Source organism: Canis lupus, chromosome 15 (assembly GCF_003254725.2).
Source record: "Canis lupus dingo isolate Sandy chromosome 15, ASM325472v2, whole genome shotgun sequence".
Lineage (NCBI taxonomy): Eukaryota > Metazoa > Chordata > Mammalia > Carnivora > Canidae > Canis > Canis lupus.
In genome coordinates, this window is record NC_064257.1 from 34,045,480 (window position 1) to 34,065,526 (window position 20,047).

Consider the following 20,047-nt stretch of genomic DNA (forward strand, 5'->3'; position numbering starts at 1 on the left):
CTAGTGACATGGCTTTCAGTGCTCTTCCAGCCTCTGTGCAGTTCAGCTTTCCAGGTGTTCCCATCCATGACTTCGCATTATTCCATGCCATGATTTCCGCCTAGACCATGCCCTCCTGTGACGTGACCTTGGTGGGGCACAGGGGCACTGCCGCAGCATTTACCAGCCTCCACCCGTTCTATGCTAGAGCCAAAGGCCCTGAATGTACGGACGGTTTCTCCGAGTCTTGCTCACACTGTTCAGTGTGCTAGGGTACCAGCCCCAGAAGGGAGGACTAATGATCTGGAAGCAGAGGTCTGGATTTAGAGAAGTGGTTGAGTGGCAAGAACTGAAGGGCTCAGAACTATAGAACTTTACTACAGAATTTCACAGATTTATTATTTTTTGAGTAATTTCTTCTTTTCTTTTCATCTTCATCTGCTCATTCGGCTCACTTACAGAATGCACATACAAAGGGAATCGGACCAGGTGATTTTCTGAGGCCCTTCCCTGTCCATGGTACTGCCCCCTAATTTGGAAGGGGGTCCATCAGAGCTTCTGACCTGGTCCCTCCAAGGACTGCCAACTCCCAACCAGGTCTTCCTGGCCCTCTGGTATTTGAAATGTGTTTCCATAATGCCTAAGAGCTGTGTTCAGGGATGTATGTGTAGAGGGTGGTGTGGAAGGTATGGGGGGCAGAGAATGTGGAGCCTGGCTGGGCAAAGTGCTTTACTTATGTTGGCCTACTGAATCAGTAGGACAGCGGTTTGAGGTACATGCTATAGTTATCCTCATTTTTCACAAAAGGAAGTATGGGCAAAAGAGGTTAACTAACTTGCCCCAGGACGCAGGAACTGTCCTCATTACATTTTTTAAGCTGCCAGGCAGAATTTTTTCTTTTTTTTTCTTTTTCTTTTTTTTATAATAAATTTATTTTTTATTGGTGTTCAATTTACCAACATACAGAATAACACCCAGTGCTCATCCCGTCAAGTGCTCCCCTCAGTGCCCGTCACCTATTCACCCCCACCCCCCGCCCTCCTCCCCTTCCACCACCCCTAGTTTGTTTCCCAGAGTTAGGAGTCTTTATGTTCTGTCTCCCCAGAATTTTTTTCTTGGCATTAAGCTGCCTGCCCCTTCCTACTCATCTTTCTTTTCCGTGACATATTCCCTCCGCTATCCCCAAACGTGCTTCAGGCGAGGAACCCCTCATAAAACAAGTTAGGGGCTTCTAATTCACCATATGTGACCCTCAGACTTCTAAACTGGTTTTCCATTTGATGGCTCAGGTTCCTTTTTTAAGAAGCTCAAGCTGGGAATGTGTGACATTGAACTTTTGTCAGGACATTGTTCAGCCTATTTGCCTGTCATCTCCTGGGAATCCAGACCAAGGAACAGCTGCTGCGGTTACTATAAAGCCTGAGGGGTTTATAGGAAGAAAAGCTGCTCCCCAAGGCCAAGAGAGGGCTGTCTGGCCACTCAGGTAGGGCCTTGTAGATGGCAAAGCTTTGCCAGGATCCCCCCCTCTTCAGATCTGTTCTTCAGCTTTGCAAATCAAGGGTGGGACCCTTGTTGGAATGGAACAGGCTAGGAGAGGGTGTGGGAGAAACTGACTCATAACACCCGGTCTTAGGAGAGACTAATGTGTAAATCAAAGTACCTGTTCATTAGTGTGCTGGAAGAAAAATTTCTCCTAAAAGGACTCATATTTATGTTTGCAGGTCAGCATATTTTTATTTCCACAGAAAGCCTTGTGTGAGCAGCCAGGGTTTTATCAGAAGGTTGTTTCACACACTTGGAATCAGAACTAGGAGAGTTAGATTATTGTTGAAAAGTTTCAGTATTTATTATTAAAGAGGAGGTGATGCAAAATGGCATTTAGTGAAAAAGGTCAGCCTCTCTTCCTAGGCCTGGCCCCTTGTCCTCAGCCACTTCCTCAGAGGCAGCACATATTCCCAGTTTCTTTCATAGGTTAGATCATCTGAGGCCTGTATTTCCCAAATAGGGATATGCCTGATGCACAGGCCAGGCATTTTTTTTTCTAGTTGTATATAAAATTAAATCTCATCAGACGTACTTCCCACATTTCGCATGTATGAGGAACCAGTGCATCCTTTCATGTGAGCATTGTCAAACAAATGGAAAGAAGAAATTAAACGGCAGCCTGGCATTGATGGTTGGCAGAGCTCTGAAGCCTGCCTTCGCAGGTGCAGACACATCCACAAAAGTAACCGCAGTGGAAATAAGAACCGTCCTCTCATTTCCTGAGTCAGTCTCAGGAAAGGGGGATGAAATGAGACTTGCAGTTACGTTTACAATTTTAGCCTTTAGGTTCAGTAAGGACCCGTATTTGGTCCACTTCACTTCTATAACCAAAGCCACTGGGTCTGGATATAGACACTGGGCCACTGTGTTGTCTTCTGGGTAGTCTCCCTTCCTGGATCAATTTTTTCTTGACCTATCAGAGCGTGGGAGGTGAGAAGCAGTAGAAATGTTAGAGGCCCCTTGGGGGAGGGACACACAGGGTTTGCTGAGTAGCAAGACCTGCACTCTCAGGGGGGATGGGGTTGGGGGGCAAGGGTGAGCCAGGAGCTGCCTAGCGACAGCACAAAGGAGCATTCCCAGGCCCCTGGCAGGGAGCAGACAGACGGTGGGTATTCTCTCGCTGTCCGCATGTCTGGGGAACAGGGCAGAAAAGGAAACCATAGAGTGAGAGAGGCGAAGGGGGGGCTCTGCCCCACTGTCTTGAAGGGGGCAGCAACCCTGTCCCAGGAAAACACCCCACGAGGACAGGGCAGGACCAAACACCTTGTGAGAGGTGGTCCGGCCCCAGAACAGCTGTGCGGTACACATAGTCATGTCCCGTGGTGCAGCCAAGGTGCCCTCCAGCTTCCATGCCCTGACCTGGAGACAACACTGGAGAAGGTCTGCAGCAAGAGGGAACAATTAGCCAATTCATGATGTTGACATCTCTAGCCACACGATAAGGTCTTTCCCCTTAATTAGGGCTGTGACAGATAGAAATATATTCCCAGCCAACTCTTCTTATCCACAGGGGCAGACCTATTATCCTGACTCGGTCTGGCCCTGTCCTTATTTGAGGGCTTACCTTGTGTGCGCACACTTGGCAGCTTTGTAAAGGACTCGGAAAGAATAAACACAGGGCCTGCTTCCTGCCCTTCGTCTAGAAGAGAAGACTCATTCATATACATGGTCCATGCCAGCAAACTTCAGTGGTTCAAGAGCAGGAAAATAAAACTAATGGGGGGTGTCTAGAAACCAGTTCATGTGACAAAAATAAAGTGAATAAGGGATCCAGGCACCAGTTCAAGTGAGGAACCAGGAGTATTTAGTGTGGAATAAAAGAAGCCATGGACACTATCTCAGAGGTTTGAGAGGCAGTAAGACTTAACATGTGGTAGGTGAAAGCCAAATTGCCTGAATCTCAAATTCTGACGAAGGCACTTACCACCTGCATGACTTTGGGCAAGTTTTCACGTCTCTGTGCTTCTCTTTCTCCATTTAAGAAAGAGGGGACGTCATGGTACCTACCTCATCTGGCTGATTCAAGAACTGAGCAGGTTGCTATATAGTTAGCAGTCTGTAAGGGTTTGAGGCTGCATCTAAGAAGGCAGGGAACAGATGGTGCATTGCACCAGGTAACCAAAGCAGAATCAGTGGTGGAAAATCGGCCTGAATATATACATTACCTTCTTTTATTTTTTTTTAAAGATTTTATCTATTTATTCATAAGACAACACACAAGAGAGAGAGAGAGAGAGAGAGAGAGAGAGGCAAAGACACAGGCAGAGGGAGAAGCAGGCCCCATGCTGGGAGCCCAATGCGGGACTCGATCCCGGGTCTCCAGGATCATGCCCTGGGCCGAAGGCAGGCACCAAACCGCTGAGCCACCCAGGGATCCCCCATTACCTTCTTTTAAATTAGAGTTACCCCACATGGGACCTTGGGAAATAACAAAGAAAACTCTAGCGTTTGAATGGGTTTATTCTCTAACCCAAGCTCATTTGAGGTCTGTGTATCTGTCTAGTTACCTGCTTCACATTTCCACTGAGATATCTCCCAGGCATCTTCTTTTTAACATGTTCAGACTTCATCTCTGGATCCTGCTTTTACCTGCTTCTCCTTCAGCTCTTCTCCATTTCAGTACCAGCTGTGGCAAATACCAGCTACCCAGCCTTTCCACATAGAAACTGGACAGTCACTTATCCTTGATGCCTCTGTCTTGGTCCTTATGTTTAATCAGTCAACAACAGATGTCCATTCCACCTCTTTGGAGAAAAAATAGAGTCCCTCTACTTTTCTCCATAGTCACTGCCTAGTGACTGGTTTCTACTTCAACGATTCATTCTCTCTCCCCTGCAGTAACACTCCCACTGGCCTACTGATTTTACCTCTGTCCCCAGGCCAGAGAGCCCACAGAGCAGCTTGGTGTAGAAAAAAGCATACTGTCCACCTAACATGATGCAGCTGGGGCCAGGCCTTTATAAGCAGACCGAGGCTGGATTTCACCCCTCATTTGCTCCCTGGGCTGGTGCCCTTGTGCCTCAACACCTGCTCAACCATGTGCACTGGCTCTTCTTTCCAGTTCCTTCTTCCAAACAGAGTGATTTTTTAAAATGTAAATTGGATCACACCACACTTCTTTCCAATATCACCCCTACCCCCAGTCTTTCATGGCTTTGTGTTGCCCTAAATCAAATCTGGGTTCCATCTGCAATGATATAGTAATGTCCATCATTTGAATATATTTAATTGGTATTAATAGCCATTAACCAGATAAGAGATTTTACTGTGAAAACTAGCTCTGGGGTAGATCAGGGACTATTAGCTCTAAGAGAGAAATGAGAGGCCCTCTGCCTACTACAGAGGCCATAGACTGAACATGTAAGGGCTGGAGCCAGCCTGTAGACAGGCTGTTTAAAAACAATATTTAGTTGACCCTAATTGAAAATTGAGATTTCATCTGAAATAGGGATTCTTGGCTTCTCCTTAAAGTTTAGAAGATGTGGAGACATTGGGTCCTCCCCGTCCCAGGGTGATAGATGATGCTGAGCACCCTAGTGTTGTGCCCAAGATTGCGAATCCAAGAAACCACCAAGGAGCCGACACGCAAACATACAAACGCACGAGGGTTTATTAGCAAGCTCGAGCTTGGGTCCAAGTATACCCGATACAGCGGAGCAGGGACTTGGACGCTGAGGTGGGTTCCAGCTTAGTTTTATGGGCTGGTCTAGGGGACCTCCAGAAGGAGTGGAGGAATTTCTCAAGTTCTGTTTACATTCTGATATGGGGCTTTCAAGGGCATTGAGCTCTGTTCTCATTCTGATAGGGGACTTTCTGCCATGGGGCTTGAGCTCTGTTTTCATTCTAATATGGGGCTTTCTAGGGCGTTAAGCTGTTTTTTTCCTGTAACTGAAGTAAGGTAAAGTTCAGCGCTTATTCACAGGGGCCTGAGATGGCTGTACTTGTGCTAACGCTGAACTTAAGGTGGAATGGCCTTAATTTTCTCGGCCTCCACACGTAGCTCCCACTGCTCCATATTTTGTACTGATTTGTGACCCCTAGAGGCCCTGGCAGATACTTGCCTTTACAGCCCCTAAATTCATTCAGTGCCTGCATTTGACAGGAAGGAAGCTGAGGCTAGAAGGGTCGTGTGCCAGTCTCCCAAGTCTTATACTGGATCTTGAACCATCTTGTGGCTTCTGCTGTCGCTACTAAATCACAACTGCCTCTCAGTTGAAGACTGAAAAGAAACATACTATGCCACTTGGTTAATTATTCTTTCTGCTGTGATTGCTAGCCAATGTGTCCTTTAGTTGTTTTGCTTATATCTGTAGTAACATGAAAATTAGCACAGACAGTCTGGAGGACCAGGATGGTGTTCTATGAATATCACCTACGCTGCATGAGACTGTAGCCCAAATAAGCAAAGTAGAGAAATAGGGAGGATTGGAAAGAACAGGGAAAATAAAATCTGGAGAGTTTTTGAGAAGGGAACAGCCTCTTCCTTGTGGGGTTGCAGAAAGCCAGCTGGGTTGCCACCTTTCCCAGAATGTGGAAATCGAGATGTAGACAGCAATGAGTCAGTCAGTGGCAGGAAAAGGACCAGAGAGCAAATCTTTGGGCTCCGTGTCCCATACCATGCTGTCGCACCCTGAAAATTACCACGGACAGATCAATTGCTGCAAAAAGGGAAATTGGCAGTTTACCTTGGCAAATGATGGCTTTGGCCAATCAAGAGGAACTTGGATGAAACCTAGCCTCAGAGCCTTGAGTCCGATAAAGTCTTCTTGTGTTCTTTAGGGAAAGAGATCACATCATACATAGGGAAATTAGCCATGACAGCCAGCAGATCCTGCTGGATACTCTTTGTCCCACAGTGAATTATTGCCATAAAGCTGCCATGAAGCTATTCTGAGTCCCGAGTGACATAACACATCATCCTCATGGCAACTCTGGGCTGCTTTTTCCTAAGCTACAAAGAGGCAGGCTGTGCACAAGGAGGTAAATGGAATGACAGGACGTATCTCCAAAGTGACAGGACGTATCTCCAAAGGCAAGCTGGGACAGAGGGGCTGGTGGGGGAGTGTTGGTGTAACATGCTTTCACCTTCTGGGCTTTGTCTCGCTTGTATTATTCTCTTTTTTGTTTCCCATTGAAGTCTAAAAATGTTTAATGGTACTTAATTATACTTTTATCTTTATTCAAGTGTATCTGGGAATTTTTGCATACATTAACACTCTCTTATGATTAAGCCAAGGCAATTAGAATATTTTATCAGTACGAGAAATATTTTCCTCTAGACATAGATGTAGAAATCAAATCCTCTCTTTCAAATCTCTGAGCCATTGCTCAACGAGGAAATCAGATTTATGATTTCATAGTTATCTCCTTTTGATGCAAATGAAATGTGCTCATTGAAGACTAGGCTCACATTGTTGATTTCATTTCTGGAATCCCTGGGGCTTTTATCTGTTTCCATAAACACTATACTAAAAAAGTGAGTAATGGATCAATAACTAACACCAGGTGAGGTAGGTGGGGAAGACGAGTGAATAGATATTAAAGTGATAGATATTAAGAGTACACGTATGTATCCTGATGAGGACTGGGTGATGCGTAGAATTGCTAAATCACTATATTGTACACCTGAAACTAATATATCACTGTAAACTATGCTGGAATTAAAATAAAAAATAACTAATACCATCTCCGTCCCCTCCCTTCTCTTAGGCAAAAGTAGTTTTCAAAATTCAGTCTAAATTACTTCCACTAATGACGTATTTCCATTGGTTGGATCAACAAGAGTAAAAATACATTTCTTTTTCTATGAAGAATTCCTCTGCCACCAAGTTCTTTTCGGCTTAAGAATGTTCCTTCTTTACAATACCTCCTCAGTTCAGGCATTTGCTTTATTCATTTGAAGTGTGAATCTGTTGCTATTCTCCTCTGTCTTAACTTGTCTCTTTAGAAGCGAGGCCTTTTTCTTTGCATGGGGTTTCTGGCAGGAGTGGTGGTGAAGGATTGCATTAAAAGTGCGACTGGGGGGGGGGGGGGGCGGGGCGTAGAAGTAGGTAATGAGAGAGAGAGCGGTTGGGAAGGGTGGATTGCCCCAGGAGAAAGAAGCAGGGCTGTTGGAAAGGAGTGGCCCGAAGAGACCCTGCTATAAAGGGCTGCCATCACAAAACCCCAGCTGCACAAGTCTGGGAAATTATCAAATAGCAGAGAGCCTGCTGTCCAAGCAGCTTCGGAGCAACTGCTTTGTGCAGTATAAATACTGAGTTGCGGAGAACACAGTGACCCACACTGACAAAAATAATGAAATGGATGGCGATTCCCCAGTGGTTGGCAATTTGCTTTTTACCATGTTCCAAAACACTGGCTCCAGTTGGGTGAGTGTTGTGTTTTTGTTTGTGCTATCCTGCACTGATGGTTCCTGGAAACTCTCATGTGAGTCTCTGACTTCTGGTGCAGGTTCTCAGGCAGCATCACCCTACCTCCAGGTCACTGTTGTGACACACCCTGGGTCTCATTTTCAGTGTCTCAGCATACTTTCCAATGCTTCCAGTAATTGATTGTGCAAAACACAAAACCAAAAGCAGATGGGACATATGTAGATAAGCTGTTTTGTTTTTCATCCCTATAATCTCCTAGGTTTGATAGCACTTCAATTTTCTAACCATAAAAGCTGTTTCTATGCTCTTTGGAACACACACACACAAAATGCTGCCAGTAAGTAAGCTAAAAGAATATTACATGCGGTTTTCTGTTGTTGTTTGAGTTTTTTCTTTTCTCTCCCTTTCTTTCTTTCTTTCTTTCTTTCTTTCTTTCTTTCTTTCTTTCTTTCTTTCTTTCTTTCTTCTTCTTTCTTTCTTTCTTTCTTTCTTTCTTTCTTTCTTTCTTTCTTTCTTTCTTTTCTTCTTTTCTTTCTTTCTTTCTTTCTTTCTTTCTTTCTTTCTTCTTTCTTTCTGTACCTTGCTGCTGGAGAAAGAAATTCAAAAAAATTACTTGGAGTGTGTTTGCCAGAGCTCAGATTACTTATGGAACTATTGTGTCAACACTGAAGAATACTTTAGAATGTCATATCATAGTTGAGGTTAAAACCTCGCCTTCTACTGAAGGTGCTCACTTTGGGAAGTCTCGGTATTCCTTTGCCAAAATTTTAGATGCTGGTTGTGGTGTCTGTATCTCCTGCGTTGGTGAGGGGAGGCCGTTCTGTCTAAGAAATGTGACTTACTGGCAGGAGGTGACAGCTGCCACTAAGACAAATAGAACATGTTGGTGGGGACACTTGACAGGAAGTGTTCCTTTGGACCCACTCATCTTGTTGTCACGTAAATGCTCACATTGTCTTTTCAGTCAGATAAACATTACCAGGGGCTTGTTTTACATCAACCATGTATTATATATTAAATAAATATTTATTATTTACATTATATTATTTATTAAAATACACCTTCCCCTGACACTAAGGCCATAAAATGAGTAATTTCTTCTCTGCTAACAATCTCCACATTGGCTCTGGGCTCAACCATTTAATAGGTGTCTCTGGGTATCTGGACAGTTTGGGAACTATATTTGAACCAGTACAAAATTACTGCCCAGCAGTCTTTCTTTCTCAAAGGATTTGTCGACACTCATCTTCTCATCAGATGAGACAGCAGAGCACAGAGACTCATTGGGAGAGCAGATCCCAGAGCCAGACAGACCAGGGTTTGAAACTAGGCTGTCGCTTCTTAGGCTGGGTGATTAGGAGAAAGTCATTCAGCTTCTCCTAATATTAACCTTCTTTATAGAAAGAAAACCATGATAACACCTGTCCCATGATGATGGCTTTAATAGTATTTTCATTACCTTTCCTCTTCTGTTTTAAAGTGATCCAGGGAGGGAATGCACTGACATGAGAACTTTCTGAAACCACCCAGGGCTGTATTTGAAACCACTGATAAGCTTGGAGTGGGGCATTTGTCACAGTAGTCATAGTGGAAAGTGAAATGACTTATCTTGCTTCTCTGTTATCCACCCAGTAGCTAGGAGGGGAAATAGGGAGGCCAGGAGAACCTCTTTGGTGCAGCTTTTTCTCAGCCCCTTCCTGGAAGAGAGAGAGCCGTTACAGCAAGGAAGAGTAAGCACGTTGTCAGGTACATTTCTCCCCACCTCTCAGACCCTTCCCTGCCCAGGGCCCCAGCCACATAGGACAGCAGCCAGCCGTGGCCTCCCTCCTCCTCCATCCTGCCCCGTGGTATTGTTTTTCCCATTGATAAAAGCAGAGTTCCTTTGAAATGACCAAATTAGTGAGGCGAATGCATCCCCAGCATCTGACACGTATTTATGGAGCTCTGTGTTTTTATGTTCTGTTCTGCCTTAAATGCATAAATGGAAGGGTTCATTGTCTTCAGGAAAATCTGAAAGCCAAGAACTTACTAACAGGCTTCACACCTGCCTCTGTGAGGAACTTCTGAAGCCAGAGATATTTTTTGTAACTGAGGTCCATCTGTTGCACAGATTTTTAATTCAGATCTATTTTTCCTTCTCAAGCCAAGGCTGAGAGAGCAGCCAATTTTGTGGAAAGATCTCTTTAATATGAAACGAATAAAACTATCAATGCTAAATAAAATGGACCACTGTGAAACTTGGGTTAAACCCCATAGGGAAGAGGATGTGCGATTAACTGCATTATATAACAAGACCGCCTGTAATAGCTGGCACCGTTCTCTTTGTTGTTCCAAGGGAGAAGCAGCCAAGGCTGGGGCCAGAGCACATGATATTATTTTAAAGTGCTGCAGCCTCTGGAATTTTTCCTCAGAGAGATGTCTGGAATCAGAGTTTTCCTTTGATTTATGGTTGCTTTAAATGTTTAACACTTTTTACATTTTCAAAGCTACATCCTCTGCTTCCAGCACCTAGGGGTATATTTCTGTTGCTTTGAAAGATCATTTTCAAATGGGAAGTTTTCAAATTATGCAAAAAGGAGGTTTTACAGTACAGAGTGTTTGAGTGATTTTAAGTGGATAAAAGGGATGAGTATGTAAAGGTAGGGTCCCCAGAGCCTTTTTTCTTGGCTACTTGTGATGACCCAATAGAGAGAGGGGCTAGCTGGAGAGAAAAGGATTTCCAGAGTGGCAGCACATTCACTTAGGAAACATCCTTGGGCCAGACTGTCCTTGAACCTCAGAGAATTCGCCATCAGGTATGGTTGATAAGAAAGCATTTAGGTTGAGCCATGTGAGATTGCCATTTTTAGGTCAGAAATGGTAGAACATTGGCAGTTTCACATGGCTCAACTTAATGGCTAGATGATAACTATACACAGTGACAAAGGCTGCAGTGGGGTCAGTGGGCAGTGCTATGGGAAAGTCTAGGAAAGAGGACCTAATACAGTGATGTGGGGTTAGGGGACAAGAAGGAGACAGCATATCTGAGTGTTGTTCCATTGTTTCGGTTTTGTTTTGTTTTTTTAGACAAATCATTTTATTGAGGTATAATTGGCGTACAGTAAACTGCACATATTCTTAGTGTATAATTTGATGAGTTCTGACACATATATATACCCACGAAATCATCACTACAACCAAATAACATATCACCCCCCAAAATATCCTCATTTTCCTCTGCCCCATCCCCAGGCAAACACGCTCTCTGTTATTAGTTTCATTTTATAGAATGTTCTAAAAATGAACATATACAATACTCTTTCTTGCCTGGCTTCTTTCACTCAGCACAGTTATTTTTAGATTCGTTCATGTTGAGTGTATATCAATATTTCCTCTCTTTTTGTTACAGAATAGTATTTCATTGTGCAGATATACCAGAGTTTGTTTTTTCACTTGTTGGTGTTTTTCCACTGTTGATAGACACTTGTATTGTTAGCTCTTACAAATAAGTCTGCTGTGAACATTCACGTACAAGTCTTTGTATGGACACAGGCTTTGCTTTCTCTTTGATAAACACCTAGGAGTGGAATTGCTGGGTTTTGTGGTAGGTATATTTAACTTTTTAAGAGACTGCCATACTGGTTTCCGGAGTGGTTATCCCATTATATGTTCCCACCAGCAGGGCCTGAAAGTTTGAATTCTTTCACATCCTTTCCAACATTGTATATGTCTTAATTTTCAGCATTTTAATAGGCATATAGTGGTATCTCACTGTGGTTTTCATTTGCATGTCATTGACTAACGATGTCGGGCACTTTTCATGTATTTATTTGCCATCTCTATATCTTTTTAGCTAAAGTGTCTGCTCAGATCTTCGGCATTTTTAAATTGGGTTGTTTTCTTATTAAGTTTAGAGAATTCTTTGTACTGTATGTAAGTCCTTTGCAAGATGTATAACTTGCAAATGTTTTCTTCCGATCTGTAGTTTGTCATTTCATTTTCTTAGTAGTACCTTCCAAAGAACAGAAGTTTTACATTTTGATGACATCTTGTTTTCTTATGGGTCTTGCTTTTGGTGTCATTTCTAAGAAATCTTTACCTAAGCTAATGTTGCACATGTTCTCCAGCTAATGTTTTCTTCAGGAAGTTAATATAGTTACAGGTTTTTCATTGGGGACTCTGACCCATTTTGAGTTAAAATTAGTATATGGCACGAAGTGTAGATTGAAGTTCTTTTCCTTTTCACTTGTGCATCTATATAGCTGATTGTTTCCCCATCATTTGTGGAAAAGACTCTCCTTTCTCTGCTGGATTACCTATGCACCTGTGTTGAAAATTTATCGTTCATATAGGTGTAGATCTGTTTCTGGACTTTAGGCCATCACATTGATCTATTTCTCTGTCTTTTCACAAATTTCACACTTTCTTCATTTCTTTAAGAATGAGTCTTGAAATCAAGTAGTGTAATTCTCCAACTTTGTTCTTTTTCGAAATTATTTTAGCTATTGTAGTTCCTTCACATCTCTGTATAAGTTTTAGAATTAGCTTGTCAATTCCTATTTAAAAATATGCTGGGATTTTGATTGAAAGTGATTTCGATTGAGAGTTGTTGGGCTCTCATGGGGCTGTGTCCATGGAAGGAAGGTATTCAAACATCACTTTTATATCTGAACAACTTGAATGTTGAGACCAGTACAGAATTTAAAAAATTTTCCACAGTCTCACTTCCAAGTTTATTGAAAACCCACCTGTGCAAAATGGTGTTATTCAGTGCCAAAGGATACAAAGAAAAAGAAAATGTTCTAATTCTGGTCTTTATTTCCTATAAATTTACCCTTAAAAAAAAAATCTCCTCCCAGAGGCAGAGAATAAGACAATTATCTCAGGCAGTTTTTCACCCCTGGGAAAAGATCACAGATAATTGGGAGGATCTGTGCTTTCTGGAGAGAGAAAGCTCCCTTTTGCTATGCTCTCTTCTTTCCCCCAATGGCTACAGGCTCATTCACCAATTGTAGCCTGTTGCTTGGTACTGGAGTCACAAATCAAACACCTGTAGGGCCTGAGCCATCCCAGACAAAGGAGAGCAGCCTAGCCACTGGGCTTTCACATGCATTGTGGGAGAGAGTTTATGTTGGGGGGTAACCAGCATGAGGATGACTCTGCTCAACTGACAAGCAAAGCCACAAATCTGGAATTTTGTGAAAGCTCCCAATTTTCAAATGCTGTCTGTGTAGTTTTTTGAACAGTGTAGGCCAAATGGAACACATCTGTGGGCCAAATTAAGTCCATTGGCTACCAGTGCGCAGCTTCTGATGGATGGACATTTTTATTTGCTTTCAGGGTCACCTCTATCATCAGGTCCCTAAAGGATTTATTTCAACAATTGCTTATTGAGTACTCATGTTGTGCTAGGAAGTGCTCAGTGCCCAGGAAATTGATTGGTGGTGGGAAGGATCCTTTCTGCCCCTGTGGTCAAGGGGCTCCTGCTCTATCTAGTGTGGGGCTTAGATGCAGCATAGACATTCTAGTGCCACCTCCCATTCTCTCCTGCATCTGCTCCTCTGCTGTATTCTCACTGTCCCTCATTTCAGGCTTCCTGGAAGGGCATGGTTGATGATACTTGGAAGAGTTCTGAAAGGCTTCTCTGAGGAGGTGACATATGAGTTAATTATTGAATAGAGACTAGAAATTAGCCAGCTGAATGTACACTAGAACAATGTTCATCAGATTTCTGTTTGCTACCTATTTGTGGAACGTGAGATCAATTTAATGGTTGAATCAGGATTAAAATAAAATAGGATATCATATACTAAAGGTAAGTATTTTTTGTTTTGTTAAACTTTTCATTCAGTATTGCACACACATACCTGCTTCTGATACATGTATTTTTTGTAAAATAAATTTTTGGTTAAAAAACAGAAATGTAGTCTGGAAGATTTTCCAGTTTTTGAGAGTAACAAGGAGATTAAAAGAATCTTTAATGATGACCCCATGTTATTTCTGAGATCTTTTCATAAATTGTTAACTTCAGCTGCTGACTTCCAAGTATAAGTAGACACTGAATACCTACTAGGATAGGCATCTAAAGATCACTCTTTGGTGCTTCTTCACCAGGGAATTGTGAGAATGAGCAAGTGACCTGAATTCCTCTGATTTTATTTCCTGAGTTATTTTCCTGGTGAAATAAATGAAATAGTCTAGATGGGTAGTTTTCATGCCCAAAGTTCCATGGAAGTGCTTTTGGCATACTGCAAACAATTTGCATAAATAGCTAAATTTGCACCCTGCTGTATCATTAGGCACTAAAAAGCACCCACCAGCATAGTAGGCCTCAATTAATATTTGCTGAATCAACATATCTGTTTTCAGACTACCATTCCATTTTATGTGAAGTTAGGCATCTTTGAGTTAATCGATAAAAATTTCACAGTAAGTTTCACTTTAGGCACAAACTTTGAAGTCATGCAATTCCTAGAAAATTAGAATTTTGTCAAAAACCACAAAGTTCTGAAGCCAAGCGGAATGATCTTTGTGCATAGCTCTTGGTACATGGCAGTGCTCCTGTGCTTTGCCAGGGTAGTCTGGCATTATGCGAGCTGTTTGGAATGTGTCCCCTGTATAATGTACAACTCCTCCATACATTTTTAAAAGCTAAGGTCTTAAAGGATATTTCTTAGGAGCTGTTAGTACGAGACACATACTAGGTCCTCACAGTGAATAAGACACACACACAGTTTCTGTCTTAGTAAAACTCATAGTTCACTGTGGCAGATGCCAGATGCCCTCCACTGATGTCATGTGTGCTTGCACGTGAATGTCTTTGGGTAGACCCTGCATCAGGGTCCCTATAATGTCTGAGACTCAGAGGTCCGCATCTCTGTCCATATAATGTGCTTAGATCATTCATTGGGAAGTGGTCTAATGCTAGTTCTGTGAGACTGTCATCTTTCTTGTTTCTGACTCTAAACTCACGTGATTTTTTTGGTTTGTTTGTATGTGTGTGTTGTGCGTGTGCTAGGTTCCTACTGCATTTGCAGGCAATTAAGACATCTGAATCTCTCCTCCTGAACTGCATTTTAAGACAAGCTGAAAACATTCTGTACCTTTATACTTGATTTTCTGAGCTTGAGGGGATGTCACATTTATCCCAACACAAAAGAAATCTTGTTAGTATCATTCCATCAATCCAAACTATTTTAATTCTTGATTATGTTAATCACCACATTCATAGTCTCTTCCGACTGTGGGAAGACAGCCGTTTAAAAAACCTACCTTCTCTCCCTCTGCCTCCGTTGCTGGTAAGAGGACTGAAAGTTTCACTTTTAAGATTATTGTTGTGTCATAGCTTTGAAAGATTTTGCTTGGCAAATTGACATGATCTTCACCTCCTTTTATTTCTTTGGTCTTATCACTAAGCGGTTCAACCCAGTGGAACTCCATCAAATAAATGTACTTTTGATGTCTGGAGCCAGCTGTCTGTAAGCACTCATTAGTGATCTTATCCTTCTTCTAGGCAGGTTTAGTGCTGATAAGGAAAGCATATCTATCAGAGGTGTTATTTTATAATTTATAATATACAATCAAAGCTTCTTAAATTAACTCTCTTTACTCTTTACTGCCAGGCACTAGCCGCAAAGATAATATCAAGGGACCCTAGGGGCAGCTTGTTGGGTATCAGTTTAAATGTTGATGTTTTGATCTTGAAGACTAAAATTGAGTTACAGATATTTCTAAACAATTTTGAAAATTTTTAAGAACAGTCACATGTGGGAAATAATGTGATTAATGGGTGCATTTTGGCTATTTAGAAAAGGGGAAAACTCAGAATTCATATCTGTATAATGGAACGTTCATATAAAGGAATCTTTAAAGTCATTTGCTTATCGCCTGTGAAAAAGCAGCGCTGTCATTAATGTTGAGACTTTGCCTTCGTGACTTACGCACTCTGGATACTCTACAAGGCACTTTGGAATTTTGTCTCTCAACAACAACACTCTTTTTAATTTCAAAAGGTAGTTTTTAAGCATGTTTCGATAAGCCAAGTAATTTTTGCCACCTGCCAGTAAATTTGTAACTTAGAAATACTAGAAACAGGGCTGCATTATGACTTGCATGGGCTGGAGGCACTCTTGCCTTTGTGACCCCTTCCTCCATAAGAAAATATTAAAAATGATGTTTTGTGACTGTTGCTATAAAGATGAATATATTATTATGTATTCAAACATTGTCTTTGACCTAAAGCTCATGTTTTCTTCTCATTTTAAAATAAAACATTTTCATGGGCTTCAAAAAGTATTGTGGGCTCTCATGGGCTCTCTCATCCCTGTCCCCACTGTGCCTAATGGATAAATGGGCTCTGATGATTAGAAGTTATCATTTTTCCTTTTCAGTTTATTAATTGTTCTTTTTTGTGTTTAGTGTCCATATTTTTAAATAGGAAAAAAAAACCTTCATTTCTGTAGAGCATCTCTTTTAAACTCAACAAACAGCTGTATATTTGGTGGGAATGACCTGTATCAACCCTGACATTTATCAACAGCTATCCTGAATGAGATACAGAAGACTTTTAAAGAAATTGGCAAGACAGAAATGTATGTCCTTTACATGTTAACCGATCAAACCAGCTACATGGCCTGAAGCTATCAGCATTTACCCATTTTATAATTTCAAACAGGATATAATGATCATGAAATACCACATTTTCTATTCCTTTAATTCCCCTTCCTTTCCTATAGCAATGTAAAGCTTCGTTTATCTCTTTTTTTACTGTCTAGTGATTTTAAGACTTAACAATAGAAGGTAAAGTGTTATTTATCATTCATTCATATTCTAATAATGATTCTGCTATGTTTATAAAAATGATACATGTTCATTATAAAGAATCCAAGGAGTGCAGAAAAGTATAAAGATCACAAATCCTATCACTTAGAAATAAGCCTCAAAAAAAAGTGTGCATCCTGTTGGACATCTCTTTAAGCATGGATGGGAAAATGTATGGATAGGTGGATGAAAGGAAGAAAGGAAGAAAGAAAAGAAAAAATGCTTTTAGAAAAGTAGGAATATATGATACATGCTGATTTTTACATTTAATTTTATTTAAATTTAACTAAAGTAAAAGAAAGTAAGTGAATACAAATAAATTACTGTAAATTGAATAAAGAGATTTTTTTCATGGTTAGAAATGTTTTTTTCTTCTGTGGTTAAGAGATGATAAAGAACTTGTTTTGTTTTTCTTTTCCCCCATTAATGTTTCTTGGTAGACATTAGTGCTCTTCACCCAGGTCTCTCCGCATCCTGAGATGGAGGAGAATCCTATTTCCTCACTCTCTTCAAGTTAGGTAGGACCTTGTGACTGACTTGCTTTAGTCACAAAATGGGAATGGAAGTGAGCAGAAGGTCACTTGTGGATTGCTGTGTTTGATTGCCCGATCTCTTATCTCTTTTCTTTGCATCTTATTGAGCATGGATGCCCAAGTGAATGGGAGAAGTATGGTATCAATGCAGCAGAGAATGCAGAACCAGCTCCTGGATGTACTGTACTGAAGAGCTAGGCGGGCCTACAGTGGTGGGCGTGTGAGAGAGAAATGAAATCTTATTCTCTTAAGTCACTGCGATTTAGGGCTTCTTTCCTACCATAGAGAACAGTCTGTCCTGACTGCTGCCATCTCCATTTTAGAGAAGTGTTGATTTCCTCTCTACTGTGATAGATGAGGTCCTTCATAGTCCTCATTTCTCTCCAAATACTTTAAATTCTGCCTTTTATCTCTGTTTACCTTAAGTCTTTCCTGAATATAGATAAATTTAAATCATGTTAATTCTATGCTTTGGTGTTTCCAATTTATTTATGAATTTCATGATGCTGTTTTGGTCCTCAGTTTATCATTTTTATATAAGCTTATTTTTAAAAAATTTTACTTAAATTCAATTAATATACAATGTATTTTTTATTTCCTAGGTAGAGGTCAGTGATTCAGCAGACTTATATAACACCCATTATGTCATGTGCCCTCCTTCATGTCCATCACCCAGTTACCTCATCCCCCCACCCTCATCCTCTCCAGCTGAAGCAGGAGAGCCAGGTTCTTGTCTCATGAAGTCAAAGAATGAATCTCATGGACAAAGGAGTGAGTAAAGCTGTAGAGTTTTATTAAGCTAGGAAACAGAGAAAGCTCTCAGGAGTGAGAGGGGTCCCCACAGGGCTGCCACTGGGGGCTTGTAGGGTGGATCTTTTATTGAAAGCTAACCAAGGAACCTAAATCCTTTTATCATCTTTATTGATAGCACCATTGAGTAAGAACTAGAGATAACATCTTTAATGGCCCATTTCCCTTTTAGGGTCTAGTATTTCTCTGTTGGTCCTGAGTAGAGTAGCTGTTATAACCAGACCCCACCTCTGACACCTGGGACAAGATGGTCTGGTTTGTTTATCTCTGATTTCCTTTCATCTCCACATTTTTGCGATTTTTTGTGAGCTTGATTCCATGGCCCCCTACCTAACCCTCCCTCCCCAGCCCTGCCTGTCCCTTACTCAACACGGATGCTCTGCTCCAAGAAGCCTTCAGGGACCCAAACTCCTTCTGTCTTGTTTCTCTGCTATGTTTGACCTCTATTCTTAAGGTCATGGTCCTCTCAGGGTCCAAGATGGTTGCCCCAGTTCCATGAGGAAGGAGGAAAAGGTAACGAAGAGGGGCAAAGGGTAGGGAGTAGGTGATTTACAAAGAAGGCTCCCAGATTGTGACTCATGCACCTCCAAGTCATTGGACACAACTTAGTGGCCCTTGCAAGGAAGGTGGGACACGCAGCTCTTATGTTGGGGAGCCATGTGCCCAGCTAATGACCGGAAATTCTGTTACTAGCAGTCCTGGCCGTAGAGCCTGACTTCGGGCGTCAACATCTAATTTTGCCGGTAAATGTAAAACGCCCTGAAAGTTTTTCCTCGGTATATCACAAATCCCCCTCACTGCCACAGGCTTTAGTAATTTCTCACCTTGAATTAATGCAACAGCCTCTCTCTGTTGCCAGGGTGATCAGCCCAAGATGCAAATTTAAGCAGATCAGCCCTCTGCTTGAAATGTCCTGGTGGATCCCTATTGCCTTGAAAGAAAACATCAACTCTGGAATAAGACGGAAAGTCCGTCACACTGGAGTCTTCTGTGTGCTCATGACTTTCCCCCACAGTCCGGGCACAGTAGAGGGCAGGCAGTTGCCAGGATGTTCCCTTGCTACTCCTCTGTCTAGAATATTTTCTCCTCCAATCTTGGCAACTGGCCAACTTCTGTAGAATTTTGCTGAGGCTAATCTTCATCGGGAAACCTTTGCCGATTCTGTGTCCTACACCCCTGCCATCTCCTCGTTCCCCCTCCCTCCCCTTACCTCCACACAGCAAAGCCAGACCTATTCAAAGAACAGGATGCCGTTGCCTGGGTAACAACCAGTGCCAGCCAGTGGTTGAATCACCAGCCACATCTGCAGTGGGACTTCTGGTAGCGGATCTCTGGTTGGCCCTGTTGGCCACACCCTTTCTCCAAAGACTCTCCCTCTCCTTGGACATGCCTGGCTCTCCCTTTCTGTTTCTTCCTACCGTGCTCACCCTGGAATGTTGATGTCTCTAGAGATCAGTGTTTGGTCTTGTTATAACACATAATTCCCCAAGATTCTTCATCCCCCTTTATGACTTCACGTGCCACGCAGAGTTCTAAATCTCTATTTCCAGATTAGATTTCTCTTCAGAGCGTTGGATGTGAATATCTAGCTACTACTAAACACGTGAGATAGGGAGGAGGAAGTCCAAACAAGGAAGTGGTGCACCTTCACCCTCATATCTCCTCCATTATGTCCCTGGTAGGACCGGCACGCTCTGAAGTCATCTTGTTTATGTGCCTGTTTATTGTTTGCAAGTGTATGGCCTCCTTCCCAGGCTTGCTCACTTTTGTCGTGACTAAAAGGATGGCTGCCACATGTGTAGTAGGTGCTCTACAAATATGTGATAGATGAACAGAAATAGGAAGGAAGGAAAACTATCACCAGACCCCACCAGACACTGTTGTTCAATATTTGGATTGTTGTTTGGTTTATTGAGGCCTTTACCGACTTGAGTAAATATAATATGGTAACAAGGTTGGCATGTTCCATAATAGATAGGCCACAGATGCGAGCATTCACATCAACTCTTT

The 20,047-nt window shown here is 42.0% G+C and overlaps 1 protein-coding gene and 1 long non-coding RNA gene across 10 annotated transcripts in view; one reads left to right on the forward strand and one right to left on the reverse strand.

Annotated features, from left to right (window-relative positions):
• Positions 1–20,047, forward strand: part of CRADD (CASP2 and RIPK1 domain containing adaptor with death domain) — a 177,049-nt gene that overhangs the window by 135,658 nt on the left and 21,344 nt on the right.
• On the reverse strand, positions 1,718–19,524 carry LOC112654864 (uncharacterized). Of its 9 annotated transcripts, XR_007402173.1 has the most exons (9): positions 19,248–19,522; positions 18,862–18,968; positions 15,147–15,399; positions 9,355–9,592; positions 8,257–8,481; positions 4,032–6,297; positions 3,089–3,163; positions 2,788–2,906; positions 1,726–2,437 (listed from the first exon to the last, which is right to left on the reverse strand). It is a non-coding gene; the product is annotated as an uncharacterized LOC112654864 (long non-coding RNA). The 9 variants fall into 9 exon arrangements; XR_007402171.1 differs by having other exon boundaries at positions 1,720–2,437; positions 3,089–6,297; positions 19,248–19,523; XR_007402170.1 differs by having other exon boundaries at positions 1,721–2,437; positions 2,788–5,743; positions 6,210–6,297; positions 19,248–19,523.